Source organism: Oncorhynchus nerka, linkage group LG25 (assembly GCF_034236695.1).
Source record: "Oncorhynchus nerka isolate Pitt River linkage group LG25, Oner_Uvic_2.0, whole genome shotgun sequence".
Classification (NCBI taxonomy): domain Eukaryota; kingdom Metazoa; phylum Chordata; class Actinopteri; order Salmoniformes; family Salmonidae; genus Oncorhynchus; species Oncorhynchus nerka.
In genome coordinates, this window is record NC_088420.1 from 41,403,378 (window position 1) to 41,422,439 (window position 19,062).

The following is a 19,062-nucleotide window of genomic DNA, read 5'->3' on the forward strand; positions in this document are numbered from 1 at the left end:
GGGGTTGCGGTTGTGGCTGACGTCCTTCAGGGCCCTGGCAAATTTTGGGATTGCTGCCTTGTAGAGGTAGACCTGTTCGTAAAGGCTATTCAAGTCCTGGGTGTAGTGGTGGGCCAGGTAGACATTAGGTTTTGAGGCACAGTCCCAGGAAATACTTGCATTCACCTGCTGTATTGTGGCGGATGTCTTTTCATGGTAGTAGGGTGGAGATGGAGCGTTGGGGAAAGTGGAAGAAGTTTTTTCAGTCACTCCCTTGAGTGCTGTGGCCACCATTTCCTGCTGGGCCCTCAGGTCATTCGTGCCCGTGTGAATGAGGATGTGGCTTGGGGACCCTAGTCTGTCCTCTGACAACAGCTCCAGGGCATGCTTAGTGTTTGGGCAACAGAGTTTACCACTTTGTATTTGGGAAAAAGTTTATTCTATTTAATGTATTTTCCATTTGAGTCAATGAGGAGCACAATTTCTGGATTTGTGTGTCCTCAGTGGATGTGTGTGGGTTGTCAGGAGGGCTATCAGGAGGAGTTGTTAGGATGGGGTGTGGTCTTTTGGGTTGGTGTGTCCTGTGTTGTCTGTCCGACTGTGGTCCGGGTCTGAGGTTTGCCTGTTCTCCTGGCTTCTTTGGGGGAGTTACCTGCTCTCTGTCACACCTCAGCTTTCTCACCTCCTCCTTTAGTGCTGTTATCTGTCCCACGTGTTCCTCTCCCTCCTACTTCGGTGCTGTTATCTGTCCCATGTGTTTCTCTCCCTCCTCTTTCAGTGCTGTTATTTGTTTCATATGTGCCTCTCCCTCCTCCTTAACTGCTATTAGCTGTGCCATATGTGCCTCTCTCTCCTCAAGTTTTCTCACCTCAGTCCAGAGTGTAGCCAGCTCTCTCAGACAGCTGTCCATCTCCACCTTCAGCCATCCAGATCTTGTTGGGGGGGGGGGGGTGTTGTTGTGCTGGTCTGGTTTGTGAGTTTGTTCTGTTTGGATTGTGTGGACTTGCTCTCTGAGCTCCACAGTGTCTCTCTCCAGCTCTGTGAATGTATCCCTCTCAATGATGGACGAGCATTGCAGTTGTGGACCTGGGTTTGTTCAGTGCTGGGGGGTTGACTATCCTCGTCTGCAGGACAGTTTGAAGAGGTGATCAGAATCACTCAGGATGGGGGAGTCATCACAGAGAGAGAGCTTTTCCTGCTGTGCTCTCTCTTTATCCCGTAAAAGTCCTGCTGGAAATGTTTGAGGATGCCCTGTACTATTACTGTCCCAAACTTGAAAACGTTGACAGAGGTTGTTTCAATTTCCTCAATGTCTAGTATTCTGTGTTTCCACCCTGAGCCAATACCCTCTCTCTTAACATAGGGCCAGTGTGCTCTTATAGCACTGTGCCATGCCAGGGGTCTGTGTGGAAAATTAAGTTGCTTACATTCCCCTCTTTGTAGCAGTAGGCAAATAGTGTCTCTGAATGGTCCTTGAGGAGCTTCGTTTTGTACTTATTCTATGCAGTGTTATTTTTAATATCCATGGGGTACTCTATTGTAATGACTTCTGCACAAAGAGAGGGGGCTTCAAAGGGGGTGAGGCTGTGAAACTCTCCTGCCATTGTTAGGCTCAAGAGCTTTGACACATCTCACTTCACACATCAATGCTAATTGAAGTTGCAGCCAGGTCTGTTCTATACTAGCAGCTTGGTAGCCTAGTAGCCTTGATAGTCCTCTGTAGTAATAATCCATTCAGATAATTTTGTCCAAAATCAAGATTTTAGGTATGGAATTTTGATTTAATTGATTGATTTTTCAGAAGAACTCAGAAGCCCATGACCTCTCTCTCGCTCTCTCTATTCAATTCAAGGGGCTTTATTGGCATGGGAAACATGTTAACATTGCCAATGCAAGTGAAATTGTCACGGGTGTGTGGAGACGGACCAAGGTGCAGCATGATTAAAGTTCCACATCTTTATTTTAGTGAAACTTTCAAACAAAACAAGACACAAACAGTGACAACAGCTGTGGTACCTGCACTAACTCTGAACAATATCCCACAAAACAGGTGAGAACAGGTAAGTATGATCCCCAATCAGAAACAACGATAATCAGCTGCCTCTAATTGGTAACCACATTCAATCCCAAAACATAGAAACAAAATGACTAGAACACCCCCCTAGTCACGCTCTGACCTAAACACCATAGAGAACCAAGGGCTCTCTTTGGTCAGGGCGTGACAGAAATAGATAACAAGCAAAATGAAATAAACTATAAAAGAATGAACAGTGAACATCAAATCCACAAAAGTTCCAAACGAATAAAGTCACTTCAAATGTCATATTATGTGTATATAGAGTTGTAACAATGTGCAAATAGTTCAAATACAATAGGGAAAATAAATAAACATAAATATGGGTTTTATTTCCAATGGTGTTTGTTCTCCAGTGGTTGCCCTTTTCTTGTGACAACAGGTCACAAATATTGCTGCTGTGATTGCACTCTGGTATTTCACCCAATAGATCTCTCTCACTCTCTATCTCTCCCACAAGAGCTATGGGCCATGGCACAAGCCATGGATTGTTTGTCTTTCTCTGATCATACCAATAGATACTTGATGCTTTGTTAATGCCAGTATTGTAACTTAAGCTTCATGCCTTTTATGCCTGGATTTCATACATTTTACAATGTTAATAAGTCAAATACAATTCTCAGACATTTCTTTACCTTTCTGTTACTGTCAACTATAGTCTCTTCCATACAGTATTCAGTATTGCTAAATCATCTTTATGGGATCAGATATTCCGTTTTAATAAACCGTCTTATTACGGGTCGTATGTGAGGTACAGTGCCTACAGAAAGTATTCATATGTCTTGACTTATTACACATTTTGTTTGAGCCTTAATTCAAAATGGATGAAATATATATTTTGTCTCACCCATCTACACACAATACCCTATAATGACATGCTTTTGGAATAGAAATGCACATCCCTGAGTCAATACATTTTAGAATCTCCTTTGGCAGCGATTGCAGCTGTGAGTCTTCCTGGGTAAGTCTCTAAGAGCTTTGCACACCTGGATTGTACAATATTTGCACAATGTTCTTAAAAAATATTCAAGCGCTGTCAAGTTGATAATTGCTAGACAGCCATTTTTAAGTCTTGCCACTAATTTCCAAGCCAATTTATTAAGTCAAAACCCTAACTAGGCCACTTGGGAACTTATATTTGGTTTAGGTTATTATCCTGCTGAAATGTGAATTTGTCTCCCAGTGTCAGGTGGAAAGCAGGTTCTCCTCTAGGATTTTCCCTGTCTTTACATCTGTTCCATTTCTTTGTTTCCTAAAATACTCCATAGTTCTTGCTGATGACAAGCATAGTCATAACATGATGTAGCCACCACCAGGCTTGAAAATATGAAGAGTGGTACTCAGTGATGTGTTGTGTTGGATTTGCCCTTAACACAATGTTTTGTATTCTGGACGAAAAGCCATATTTTTTTTGCAGTTTGACTTTAGTTAGAATTTTGCAAACAGGATGCATGTTTTGGAATATTTGTTGTTACTCCACAATACTAACCTAAAAGCCTATACAGATTGGCCTCATGGTGAAATCCCTGAGGGGTTTCCTTCTTCTCTGGCAACAGTTAGGAAGGACACCTGTATCTTTGGAGTGACTGGGTATATTCAAACACTATGCAATGTGTAATTAATAACTTCACCATGCTTCACAATCACCATTGCACTGCACACTGCCCTTACCCACCTGAACAAAGGGAATGTGAGGATGCTCAGCCTTCAATACAACAGCGCCCTATAAGCTCCTTCCAAAGCTCATGTCCCTGGGTCTGAACTCCTCCCTATACAACTTGGTCCTGGACATCCTGACGGGCCTCCTCCAAGTGGTGAAGGTAAGCAACATTACCTCCTCGACACTGATTCTCAACAAGTGGGCCCCACATGAGTGCGTCCTCAGTCCCCTTCTGTATTCCCTGTATACCCATGACTGTTTGGCCTCACACAGTTCCAACTCCATCATCAAGTTCGCTGACGACACAACAGTAGTAGGCCTGATTACCAACAACGACGAGATGGGCTAAAGGTAGTAAATGTGAGCCACTCTGACCGCGTGGTGCCAGATTAACAACTTCTCCCTCAACGTTAGCAAAACAAAGCAGCTGATTGTGGACTTCAGGGGGAACCAGGCTGGACACGCCCCCATCCTCATCAACAAAGCCACCGTGGAGACTGTCAATAACTTCAAATTCCTCTTCGTACACATCTCAGAGAAGCTGAAATGGTCTAACCACACTGACACCATAGTGAAGAAAGTACGACAGCGACTCTTCAACCTCAGAATGTCGAAGAAATTTGGCCTGTCCCCGAGGGTCCTCACAGTGTTCTACAGGAGCACCAGCGACAGAATACTGTCAGGCTGCATCATAGCCTGGTACGGCAACTTCACCGAAACGGACAGAAAGGCTCTTCAGAGGGTACAGCCGAACACACCATTGCCTGCCCTAGAGGACACCTACAACACCAGGTGTCGCAAGAAGGCCAAGAAGGTCATCAGGGACCCCAGCCGCCCGAGTCATGCCCTGTTCTCCCTACTTCAATCACTCAGACGCAGGCAGTACAGGAGCATCATGGAAAAACTGAAAGACTGGCCAATGGTTTCTACCTTCAGACCATCAGGTTGCTGAATAACCACCACTAGTCAGCTACGTACTCCACCCTCCCCCTTGCTACCCACGATATGTACATTTTCCCCTTCATCCCCTCAATTCTTTACTCTGCCTCCTCCCCAGTGGACATTAATTTATTCATTACTGTCACAGTTATTATGTATATAGTGCTATTTTTTATTTATATTGTTGTTTTTATTACCATTTTCATTCATTTATTCCACTTAGTCTTGCATGTACCTATATGGCTCCCGAGTGGCGCAGCGGTCTAAGGCACTGCATCTCAGTGCTAGAGGTGTCCCTACAGATCCTGGTTCGATTCCAGGCTGTATCAAAACTGGCCGTGATTAGGAGTTTCATAGGGCGGCCACAATTGACTCAGCATTGTCCGGGTTAGGGTTTGGCCGGTGTCGGCCGTTATTGTAAATAAGAATTTGTTCTTAACTGACCTGCCAAGTTAAATAAAATAAACAATTGTTGGAGTTCAAGCCTACAATTTTTACTGTACTCTGCTATCTCACCTGCAACCCTGTGCATGTGACTATTAAACACTGACTCGGAATCTCAAAGAGATTTTTTTTTACACATCTACCAATACGTACCCTTCTTTGTGAGTCACTGGAAAACCTCCCGGGTCTATTTGGTTGAATCATGTTTGAAATTCAATGCTCGACTTAGGGACCTTACAGATACAGTGCCTTCGGAAAATATTTAGACCCCATGATATTTTACAAATTTTATTACGTTACAGCCTAATTCTAAAATGTATTCAAATATTCGTTTTTCCTAAGCAATCTACACACAATACCCCAAAATGACAGGTTTTTAGATTTATTAGCAAATGTATGTCACGTTCGTCGTAATAATGGTCGGACCAAGCTGCAGCGCAATATGGTTTCCACATAATTTATTAAAATGAAGAACCTAGAACAAAACAAATAAACAAACAAACAACGAACCATGACTAACGAGATGCTACGTGCACTAACTCAAAACAATATCCCATAACACACAGGTGGAAAAATTCTACTTAAGGATGATCCCCAATTAGAGACAACGATAGCCAGCGGCCTCTAACTGGGAATCATACTAAAACGCCAACATAGAAAAAACAAACTAGAAACCCACATAGAAAATATAAACTAGACTAAACCCCTAGTCACGCCCTGGCCTACTCTACCATAGAAAATAAAGGCTTTCTATGGTCAGGACGTGACATGTATAAAAAAAAAAGAAACAAAAATACTTTTTTTACATAAGTATTCAGACCCTTTGCGATGATACTCTAAATTGAGCTCAGGTGCATCCTGTTTCCATTAATAATCCTTGAGATGTTTCTACAACTTCATTGGGGACCACCTGTGATAAAATCAATTGATTGGACATGATTTGGAAAGACACACACCTGTCTATATAAGGTCCCACAGTTGACAGTACATGTTAGAGCAGAAAGTAAGCTGTGAGGTCGAAGGAATTGTCCGTAGAGCTCCGGGACAGGATTGTGTTGAGGCACAGATCTGGGGAAGGGTACCAAAACATGTAAACTGTGCTCTCCAAACTTGTGAAACATACACGTCTATTATTGGTTCAGATTTGGTCCAGTCCGGACATGCTTGTCAAAAGATTTTATCATGTGACTCCAACTGAGATTCAGATACATTCAAACACACTTGCACACACACAAACCTGTTCTTGTTTGAAAAATAATTCCTTATTTTCAACAACAAATGTACATAACACAAATGTTGACAGCTTTACTTTTTTCACTTCATAAAAATATTTAATTTTCATCCAAATATCAGGTGGGTACTATTGCTACAGAGGGTGGTGCATACGGCCCATTACGTCACTGGGGCCGAGCTCCCTCCCTCATACCAGGTGGTGTCAGAGGAAGGCCGAAAAAATTGTCAAAGACTCAAGCCACCCATGTTACAGTGTTCTCTCTGCTACCGCACCGCAAGCAGTACTGGAACGCCAAGCCTGGGACCAAAAGGCTTCTGAACATTTTCTACCCCAAAGCTATGTCTACTGAACAGTTAATTAAACCCTACCTACATGTACATACTACTTCAATCAATCACCCAACTACCTCGTACCCCAGTACACTGACTCAGTACTGCTACTAATTGTACAGTATATAGCCTCATTATTATTGTAGTCTTATGTTACTATTTTCTTTTATCTATTTGTTAATTTTCTTTCTTCTTAAATACATTGTTGGGAAAGGGCCAGTAAATAAGCATTTCACGGTAAAGTCTGTACTTGTTGTATTCGGGTCATGTGAGGAATGCAATTTAATTTAATTAGATTTTTGATTTGATTTAATATTTAAAACTGTCTTGTAAGATATACTGGTGCTGATGAATTCACTAATCAGTAAAAAGCGTGACACCCAACCCCGGTCTCCCCTAAATCCTATGTAAATAGGAGGTCTCCACTGGAGTTCACATTTTGCCGTGCACATATCAAACGTTTTTTTCTTCAGTTTCCCTTTACTGTAAGAAGCAAACATATTTCTAAGCCTCTTTAACAATCCACAGCAATCCACAAACCACAATGCAAAAGCTCCAATTAGAACACTGTACTGTACAATATATGCATTGTTAAGTGCATGGCTATAAGAAAGTGCCTTGAACAACCTTGAAGAAAACCTCCTTTAACATGTGGTTCCAAATGCAGGAGAAAGATGCCTTTCATTTCTTAATCCATCTCTATGCTGCCTGGAGTTGGCTACACACACCTAGCTTTGCGTAAGAAATAATGATCCTGTCTTGAGAAATGGGAGAGAAGAGCACATCAAGACAATCCAACAGCTTTTACAATTAGTTTTTGTTCATCCATTTTATAATAATTAACACCTTTCTATTCATCAATCTGTAGGTTAATAACCTTTCTCTTAAACGATTACACTTTCAACTCACAAGTTGAAGAAGATAAGGAATGTCTGGCAACATTGTCATTTCCGTGTATGAAATGAACATACAAGTGCACATGTACACCAACTGTTGCTCTGACGACTTCTTTCCAACCCATACCTCCTCTCTTCCTCCTCTGTCATTATAACTATGGGGTCATTTGGAATATGTCTGTCTCATCCATTTCTCCACATGCTCCTTTCTCTCCAATCCAACCTGTGACCCCCACCTCCCTCTCGAGCTGCTCGCTTCTCTCCATCTCTGACCCCTTACTCTCCACTGCGACGCTCCTCTTCTCTATTTGGAGCCCTCACCCATTACCTCCATTTTGCTTGAATCTCTGGCGACATGGGCTGATTGACATCATTGATAGCAGAGAAGAGAGAGGTTAATAAGGACCAACTGTTCCCTGCTCCCCACCACCGGCACAATGAGGACGTTTAAATGCTCTGGTTTAGCAATAATGATGCCAATGGTGAAGTTGCTGCAATTCTACAGTAGTCAGATACATGATTAAAAGGACTATATGGGTTATAAGGACATATTTGCATTGTATTTTATGGGAATTATGGAGTTACACATAGTGTCTGCTGCACACTTGTTGAAAACAACAAATGAGTATCGAGGCACTGGACTTAAGTAATAGCATACATATTATACATACAGTCATAGCATACATACAGTAATATAAAACATACAGTAACAGCATACGTACAGTAATAGCATACATATCATACATACAGTAATAGCACATGTATAGTAATATAATATATACAGTAATAGTATACATATAGTAATAACATACGTACAGTAATATAATACATACAGTAATAGTATACATGTAGTAATATAATACGTACAGTAATAGTATACATACAGTAATAGCATACATACAGTAATATACTACATACAGTCATAGCGTACATGCAGCACTACTGCTATTTGTATGTATCAGAACATATAGCTAACAGATCTAAAACACAGCCACCATATTGTGGGACTGACAGATACATTATGAATGCACACTCTGTGATCCAGTGGAGGATACTGATAGCATCTCTTTCATTTCCTCCACACACTCTGCTGAAACACAGGCCCCTGTGGTGCTGGCCACTTCTGATAACCTTGGAAGGGGAAAGATGGAAGAAATAATTTACTTTCATAGCAATCTAATAAGAAATCTCAGGTCTGTCTGTCTGAGACAGCAAAACAGACTTTCTGTGTTTTCCCCCTCTCCTCATATAGCCTTTTTTTTTATAGCTTTGACAAACAGTTCAAACCAGCTCATTCTTAGTACTTTGAAAGTTGAGGTTGAATTATTCAAGACGGTCTTAAAAATTAATCTGGCCGAGAAAAATGAAAATAAGCGTGGTAAAAGGAAAATCTAAATAAGTCGTGAACGTTGAGACATATTTTTCAGTAGGTAGCTGTCATCGTGCTCAGGAAGAGCCAACCAATGTGGCTGCAGTGTGGAAAGACTGCTTATCTGAAGAGAGGCTAAGGTAAACTATTAACTATGCAGAACATGGATGTCATGGGCAAAGAAGGCACATACAGCTGGAGGTAGCCAGGCCCCGCTGGAATGTTTTGTAGAATTATTGCCAAAATCCTACTACTGTATGTGAATATATCAGACGTCTAATGACTTCTAGATGTTGTGGTTTTTCTCTCAATATGCAATTTTGACGTCTTCTTTTGTGTCTGAAATTGCCATCTATGCTAAGAAGATTCACTTCCAAAATAGGGCATTGGAGGCAAGCATACAGTATATGATACTGAGCTCCTACAATTGAAACTCAATAATGAAGGTTCAACACGTGGTAATTCAGAGAATGACATAAACTAAATGTGATCATTCAAACTATAGCTAGCTACCACATGAACTAAATGATCATCAGGGTATCAAGAGGGTATCACTGCAACCGTTGTTGTTGATACACCCAAACAAAAAATGGTATTCAATCCAAAATAGAGTCAGCCTACACAACAAATGTAGTCAAATTTCCAATTCCAGACATTTATGTTGGTGGTTTTTCAGAAATTCCTGGGACATATTACCGTCAAATCCTTTGAGAATGCGGTGCTGGGAATATTGCCGGGATGAGCAACATTGAGAGGAGTCAGTGAATAGCTGTTGGGCCAAGCACGCCCATTGTTTCCTATCCATTTCCTCCCAGTGCCAGAGGATTAAATGTTGCCTTAAACCCCATGCCAGGGTCTCTCCAAACAACAGAAAAACAGAAAAAGCAATCATGCGAATATGGTTAGTGAACAAAAGGAACTGAGCACATGCACGTCTGGAGACACAGAAAATGCATTTAAGATGAGAGCATGAATATTAATGAACCCAAATGTTTTAACAGTGTGTTTAATTCATTAACTTATTTTGTGCTCCTTGGTTTGCAGTCACAAGGAGCAGAGGAAGTCTCACCCTCTGTCAGTCTATGTCTATGTCTCTGTGTCTCTCTCTCTCTCTCTCTCTCTCTTTCTCTCTCTCTCTCTCTCTCTCTCTCTCTCTCTCTCTCTCTCTATGTTTTCATTCAAGTATGAGTTTGTGCAGGGTAACCTAACTCATTTGTTCATCTTAACTTAACCTAACTTAACCTAAAATGGCCTGGTATAAGATCACTCATATTGTATAAGTGTTTACATTGTACTACAGTACACTGTGTGTTTTGTAATTGTTACCATGTTATTTCCTGTGAATAAGGCATTTCATGTAAGAAAACCCAGGGATTTTGTTTTTAAATGGACCAACATTTAGTCACTTTGGTTATGGCACTTCTTACACCATATTCATTTTCTGCCGACAACTCCCCTGAAGCTTTAAGTGAGTGCTAAATGTTCGTGGTGTTGGGGAATAATCAGAATTGGTTGGTGACATAGGTAAGATGTTTTATATTCATCATATGTTTGTAAGTTACTTCTCATCAGAATGTTATTTTTGTATAATACTGTGGCGGGGTTGCAGTATCGGTTCTATGTCAAGACTAAGTTGCTTGGGCCAGAGAGAGGGGAGAGGTCAAGCATGTATCTCTTGGCTCCACAATGTCTGTGTGCCAGTCAGTGTGTCTCTGTGATCTTGTCAAGATAGGATTTTTTTTGTTTTTACCTTTATTTTACTAGGCAAGTCAGTTAAGAACAAATTCTTATTTTCGATGACGGCCTAGGAACAGTGGGTTAACTGCCTGTTCAGGGGCAGAACGACAGATTTTGTACCTTGTCAGCTCGGGGATTTGAACTTGCAACCTTTCGGTTACTAGTCCAATGCTCTAACCACTAGGCTACCCTGCCGCCCCGTACATGGGTTTGATATATGCCTGTTGATATGGAGGATTTGTTTCTGAGTTTGAGAAGAGAGCAAAGCTGAACAATAAATTATGCCTATGCTGTCGGGCTATGTGTGTCTTTTGCTATTAAAGGATCTCAGCTGCAATGTGTGTGGGACTCTCAGAGAATTCATTGATAGACACTGAATTGATCTGAAAGTCACAGGGTGTCACGTTCTGACCTTTATTTCCTTTGTTTTGTATTTATTTAGTATGGTCAGGGCGTGAGTTGGGTGGGCAGTCTATGTTTGATTTTCTATGATTTGGGATTTCTATGTTTCGGCCTAGTATGGTTCTCAATCAGAGGCAGGTGTCATTAGTTGTCTCTGATTGAGAATCATACTTAGGTAGCCTGGGTTGCACTGTTTGTTTGCGGGTGATTGTCTATGTTAGTGGCTTGTGTCAGCACAGGTCTCATTTGTAGCTTCACGGTCTTCATTGGTTTATTGTTTTTGTTACTCTTTTGTATAGTGTTTCAGTGTTCTCTTTATTAAAATTCACTATGAACACATACCACGCCGCATTTTGGTCCTCTGATCCTTCTCGCCTCTCCTCTTCAGAGCTCATATAATTAAAGATGAACTTTGATAACTAACTCTGACTTGTGTGTGGTTTGCTCTCATGATTTGGTAAATAGAGGACATTTCCACGACAGTGGGCATCTGAAAGTTTAAACGACGGCCGTAAATCGTGTGGATGTCGTAGAGCAAAACAAATGACAGTGTTGTGTTCATGAGAGTCTCATCCTTAGATGGGGTTGCTAGGATGTTACAGATAATTTATTGACAATTTTCTCGTCTGGATTGTCTCACGTGTAGAAAACACCGCTTTCACAAGCCCCAGGTTATGGAATAGGCACACACTTTATATCGGCGGAAAGAGGGGATTGAGCTGCAGCCACTGTAAGCTGATGCCACGGTAACTCTCTAGCATAAACACAAGAGGACCTGAAGGAAAAAGATTTCAAACCATTCAGCTCCAGCAGGAAATTTAGATGGTCACTGGAGTGGCAACGCTGTGTCTGGCTGTCCCTGGGAGACCATGGCTAGGTTCCTCTTGCCTGCCTTGCATCCCAGCAGACAAGGCTGGTGGGAGGAGTTATAGGAGTATGGGCTCATTGTAATGGCTGGGATGAAATAAATGGAAAGAAGTCAAAGGTGTTTGATATCATTCCATTTATTCTATTCCAGCCGTTACAATGAGCCTGTCCTCTTATAGCTCCTCCCACCAGCCTCCTATGCATCCCAGGTGTTTGTCTAATGATTGAGAATGTTAGCTGGCTGTTTTATCATTGTTGAGCTCATTCATGCTTTCTGAAGATTCACTATCTGACTGACTCCTTCGGATGCTTCTCGTGTAATTCAGTGGGGAGCTGAAGTGGATCGAATGGAACTAGCATTGAATTGATTGATTAATTATGTTTTTGGGGAAGTAAGCAGGGGTTCTTCATGTGCAAAGTAGGTTTTTCAGAATCTGTTTATACTGAAGAGTGATGGTTTTCACAGTTTTATGTTTGGTGTTTTTGGCATTTTGCATTCAATTTGATTTAGTAATTTTAGAACTTTTTACATTTCAACACTTTATTTGATATGTTCCTACTTTATGTTAAGCACCACTATTCCATTATTTTTATTTCTACTTTGCACATTCTTCCATTGCAAAACTACCATTCCAGTGTTTTACTTGCTATATTGTATTTACTTTGCCACCATGACCTTTTTTGCCTTTACCTCCCTTCTCACCTCATTTGCTCACATTGTATATAGACTTGTTTCTACTGTATTATTGACTGTATGTTTGTTTTACTCCATGTGTAACTCTGTGTCGTTGTATCTGTCGAACTGCTTTGCTTTATCTTGGCCAGGTCGCAATTGTAAATGAGAACTTGTTCTCAACTTGCCTACCTGGTTAAATAAAGGTGAAATAAATAAATAAATAAATAAACCTATCATGTTTACTCATTATTTGATTGCATACTGCCTTGTGTGACATTGTTAGTTACTTAGGCTATTAGACATTTTCAGATGCCAATTATTGTTAACTGTACTGGATCATTATAGCTTATAACTAATTATAGCTTATAAGAAACTAATGTTGCTGTGTCATACGTGGAAAAATAAAATACATTTTAACCAGATATTTTTTAAAATCTCTAATCATAAATATATATCCAAAGACACATTCAATGTGTCTCACCTTAAAGAATGCATGGAGGCCAATTAATAGCAATGGCTTTGATAACATCCACCATTCATCACAAACCATCCCAGAGGTCAGTTTATAACAGGGCTCTCCAACCCTGTTCCTACAGAGCAACACTCCTGTAGGGTTTCACTCCCCCAGTTGCAACTAACCTGATTCCTCTTATAAACCAGCTAATTATTAGAATCAGATGCGCTATATTAGGTTTGGAATGAAAACCTACAGGATGGTAACTCTCGAGGAACAGTGTAGTAGGGCCCTGGCTTATAATGGTGTCAGTTTAAGCAACACAAGAATGTCACCTTTATCACTCATTCTCATTCAGACACACTATTAAAATGGAAATGATTGCTCAATGGTGGCACATGACTCGCATTTTACCTAAAGCAGACAGACATACATAAATAAGTAATGCTTTGCAACCCTGGAAGCAAGACGGCCAAATGACACCAGAATATTTACCTCCAGGCAAAGGTTAGGAAGCTCACCGGACCATTGTGTGTTGGTTATCCTTAGATAAAGCTGAAGCGTGCAAAGAAAGTTCCTTTACAAATACACAGCGTTAAAAAAAACCTGGGAGAGTGGTGAGATGCTGAAAATGAATGAGATATCCATCCCGCTATTATTCATATTATTTCCGCCCATCCATCGTCTATGTACGGTGCCAGATTGCAAAATGCTCATGCACTTATTCCCAACTCCCCCTCTAAACACACACACACACACACACACACACGGTCTGTGGGTTGAATAGATTGTTGCAATGCACAGCGGTCATTAGCGGCCAAGCCTCCCACTGAAGGGGCAGCCGATGAAAGCACGGCCATAATTGCGAGCCCTACATTTAACATTCTATTCTCACCCAGCGCCTACTTTCCTTTTATACTTTGGGCTGCCGAGTTAATCTCACATTGATTCTTCTGAGCACATCCAACGCCCTGTGTGCAAAACAAATCTTTAATGTTGATGTTTGTACACCTTTTATTGTATCTCCATTTGCAATACTAACACGTTTTAAGCAATAACATGAGGCCATGGCTTATGACATTTCATAATGGCTGTGACGTGGTCATAGCCACGAGTTTAAGCCGAGTGTCGTAGACCACCACAGACATAATAGAAATGTCATAACACATGGACTCAGGTATATTATTGATTTTATACAATGGGTTACCAGCATTAAAAGCTAGTTTAATTCCCAGACCATCAAATATATATATATATATATATATATATATATATATATATATATATATATGTTACATTCACTAACACTGGTTGTCAATTGCAATTGTAGGTGTTCAAATCAAATCAAATTGTATTTGTCACATACACATTGTTAGCAGATGTTAATGCGAGTGTAGCAAAATGCTTGTGCTTCTAGTTCCGACCATGCAGTAATATCTAACAAGTATTCCAACAATTTCACAACTACCTTATACACACAAGTGTAGAGGAATGAATAAGAATATGTACATACAAATATATATCGATGAGCTATGAAAGATGAAAGAAAGATGCATTAGATGGTATAGAGTACAGTATATACATATGAGATGAGTACTGTAGGGTATGTAAACATTATGTAAAGTGGCATAGTTTAAAGTGACTAGTGATACATTTATTACATCCAATTTTTAATTATTAAAGTGGCTAGAGATTGAGTCAGTATGTTTGCAGCAGCCACGAAATGTTAGTGATTGCTGTTTAACAGTCTGATGGCCTTGAGATAGAAGCTATTTTTCAGTCTCTCGGTCCCAGCTTTGATGCACCTGTACTGACCTCGCCTTCTGGATGATAGAAGGGTGAATAGGCAGTGGCTCAGGTGGTTGTTGTCCTTGATGATCTTTTTGGCCTTACTGTGACATCGGGTGGTGTAGGTGTCCTGGAGAGCAGGTAGTTTGCCCCCGGTGATGCGTTGTGCAGACCTCACTACCGTCTGGAGAGCCCTACGGTTGTGGGAGGAGCAGTTGCCATACCAGGCGGTGATACAGCCCGACAGGATGCTCTCGATAGTGCATCTGTAAAAGTTTGTGAGTGTTTTGGTGGCAAGCCGAATTTCTTCAGCGTCCGGAGGTTGTTGCGCCTTCTTCACCATGCTGTCTGTGTGGGTGGACCATTTCAGTTTGTCCGTGATGTGTACCCCAAGGAACTTAACTTTCCACCTTCTCCACTACTGTCCCGTCATTGTGGATTAGGGGTAGCTCCCTCTGCTGTTTCCTGAAGTCCACGATCATCTCCTTTGTTTTGTTGACGTTGAGTATTAGGTTATTTTCCTGACACCACACTCCAAGGGCCCTCACCTCCTCCCTGTAGGCCGTCTCGTCGTTGTTGGTAATCAAGCCTACCACTGTAGTATCGTATGCAATCTTGATGATGGAGTTGGAGGAGTGCATGGCCCCGCAGTCGTGGGTGAACAGGGAGTACAGGAGAGGGCTGCGAACGCACCCATTTGGGGCTCCAGTGTTGAGGATCAGCGGGGTGGAGATGTTGTTTCCTACCCTCACCACCTGGGGGCGGCCTGTCAGGAAGTCCAGGACCCAGTTGCATAGGGAGTGGTCGAGACCCAGGGTCTCGAGCTTAATGACGAGTTTGGAGGGTACTATGGTGTTAAGTTCTGAGCTGTAGTCGATGAACAGCATTCTTACATATGTATTCCTCTTGTCCAGATGGGTTAGGGCAGTGTGCAGTGTGAAGTGTGATTGTGATTGCGTTGTCTGTGGACCTATTGAGGCGGTAAGCAAATTGGTGTGGGTCTAGGGTGTCAGGTAGGGTGGAGGTGATATGATCCTTGACTAGTCTCTCAAAGCACTTCATGATGACAGAGATGAGTGCTACGGGGCGATCGTCATTTAGCTCAGTTACCTTAGCTTTCTTGGGAACTGGAACAATGGTGGCCGTCTTGAAGCATGTGGGAATAGCAGACTGAGATTGATTAATAATGTCTGTTAACACACCAGCCAGCTGTTCTGCGCATGCCCTGAGGACGCGGCTAGGGACGCCGCCTGGGGCGGCAGACTTGCGAGGGTTAACTGGTCGTTAGTTCTATTTGTATTGACTGCCATGTAAAGCAAAAGTGCCCAAGCGCTGGTTGATAGTTCCAGAACTTTGGCTTATAGAGACGCTGTCCATGGTTCTGAAAACAGTGCATGTCTATGCATAGGCAAATTGAAAGCCATATCGAAATGATCTATAGGGGAGCTGTCCATGGTTCTGAAAACAGCTCAGGTCTATGCATAATAATAGGCTACCTCTTATATGATGTAGGTTACCTCAAAATAATATAGTAAACTCTCATGTTTTATTGCCCTGAAGCATCGTAGCAAAAGCATCGATACAGCAGATCAGAATAGAAACCACAACTACATGTTTTTTTCGACACATCGACTGTTATTTATTTATGATGCACATTTCCGTTCAGTGTACAATTAGTGAAATAGCTAACGCCAGGGTCTCAGCTGGGCGCCATTTCTCAGGAACAACTGGCTTGTTGTTCTACCAAGCTTTTAGTATGTTAGTCCATCTCTTCTTGTTTTCTGTGGACAGCTTCTAAGAGAGCTTTGCATCAGAGAGCTGCTGGATGTTAGTCATCCTGATGCAGTGGTTGGTATACTCCGGGTCGGTTTTCATGTCATAAGAAGGAATAGCCCTCTACCACGGCCACAAATTGGTGAAAATTCCCAAAAGAAGCAACTGCGTCATAATTATTTTTATACAGATATAACTAAACATGCTGAAAATTGTCTGTGTTGTTCAATGTACGTGTAACCAGGCCAAAAATCCTGACCTAAGGTTCGCATTGCTCCCAGAGTGGGAAATTGTGGGGACCCAGTTTCAAAGTGCATGTAGGTGTTGGTTGGTGGAATCCCCATCGACTGAGGATGAGGGGTCACCATTATGTGGTTGAATGAATATTATGTTCAAAACTAAACTATATTAATCAGTCTGACTGCATAATAATGTGAATGAATGCATCATACCCTGTGTCTCTAGAGGATTTAGACAAGGTAGTGAGCCTTGCATCACCACTCAGTATGACTATAATGAACACGTGTCTAACTTGCACCATTTTACAATTATTAACCTGTCTGGGAACTCCTCTCCAACAGCCATTGAAATTGCAGTGTGCCAAATACAAATCAACAGAAATCTCATGAATACAATTTCTCAAACATACAAGTACTAGGCACCATTTTAAAGATAACATTCTCATTAATCCAGCCAGTGTCGGATTTCAAAATGCTTTACAGCGAAAGCTCCACAAACGATTGCTAGGTCACCAACAAGTCAGAGAAAAACCCAGCCATAAAATGAATCACTACCCTTTGCTGATCTTCATCAGATGACACTCATAGGACTTCATGTTACACAATACATGTATGTTTTCTTCGGTAAAGTTCATATTTATATCCAAAAATCTCATTTTACATTGGCGTTTTATGTTCAATAGTTCCAAAACATGCAGTGATTATGCAGAGCCACATACATTTACAGAAATACTGATGAAAATGTTGATGAAAATACTGTTGCGCAGTCAACATTAGTCAGAAATAGCATAAAAATATTCACTTACCTTTGATGATCTTCATCAGAATGCACTCCCAGGAATCCCAGTTCCACAATAAATGTTTGATTTGTTCGATAAAGTTAATTTATGTCCAAATAGGTTATTTTGTTAGGGCGTTTGGTAAACAAATCCAAATGCACGTTCAGGTCCAGCCGAACGTCGGACGAAAAGTTCAAAAGGTTATATTACAGGTCGTAGAAACTTGTCAAACTAGGTATAGAATCAATCTTTAGGATGTTTTTATCATAAATGTTCAATAATGTTCCAACCGGAAAATTCCATTGTCTGTAGAAAAGCAATGGAACGAGAGCTACCGCTCATGTGAATGTGCATGACTGAGATCAAAGCTGCTGCCAGACCTCTGACTCAATCCCCTCTCATTCTCTCCCACTTCACAGTAGAATCCTGAAACAACGTTCTAAAGATGGTTGGCATCTAGTGGAAGCCTTAGGAAGTGCAAAATGACCCATATCCCACTGTAAATTCGATAGGGGCTGAGTTAAAAAAACTTTAAACCTCAGACTTCCCACTTCCTGTTTGGATTTTTTCTCAGGTTTTTGCCTGCCATATGAGTTCTGTTAAACTCACAGATATCATTCAAACAGTTTTAGAAACTTCAAAGTGTTTTCTATCCAATACTAATAATAATGTGCATATATCTGCCCCTATCCCAAAGAAGTTTAAGAGACTAGATACAAATAGTTTAATCCTTGCGACCAATATTCTAGCACTAATTTACTAGGTGTAAATAATATTTACCAATACACCTACTAAATTATGAAATCAAAGAACTAGTCTGTAAAATGAGGAATGCATTTACTCATTTAAACTAATAAGATTTACTAGTCACAAAATAATTAACACAAACAATTACAGTGCACATAAAATTCCTGCACTGTAAAAACAGAACGACTCAAAACACCTCGATTGTATAATGAAACCATGAAAAGTAGTCCACCTAAACTGAGATCTGGTATTTGGAGGGTGTTTGAAAGTAAACCCAATGTAAGTGTTCTGATACACTGAAAGTGTTTCTAAAACAGAATAGAGTGGTTCTTCAATCTGAATATTGGTGTTTTTAATAGAGTTGTTGTGAAAATACTTTAGGGGTTTCAGTAAGGGTTGTGGCGGTCACAAATTTCGTCAGCTGGTGATTGTCAAGCAAATAACTGTCGGTCTCACGGTAACGTTAATTAACATAAAGACATTTAGCATCTCCTGGCTTCCACATGCCACTGATGCAGACCTTGGGAACATCTAATAAATCCATGTAATATACCCTACACCTTCACAATACATCCATTATTTATTTTAGACAGGTGTAAAGAAGCATGATATGAAGAAAATGTTGTCTATTTCAGAAGAACAGATTAGCATACTCTTAGTTTACCTTATGTTAGGT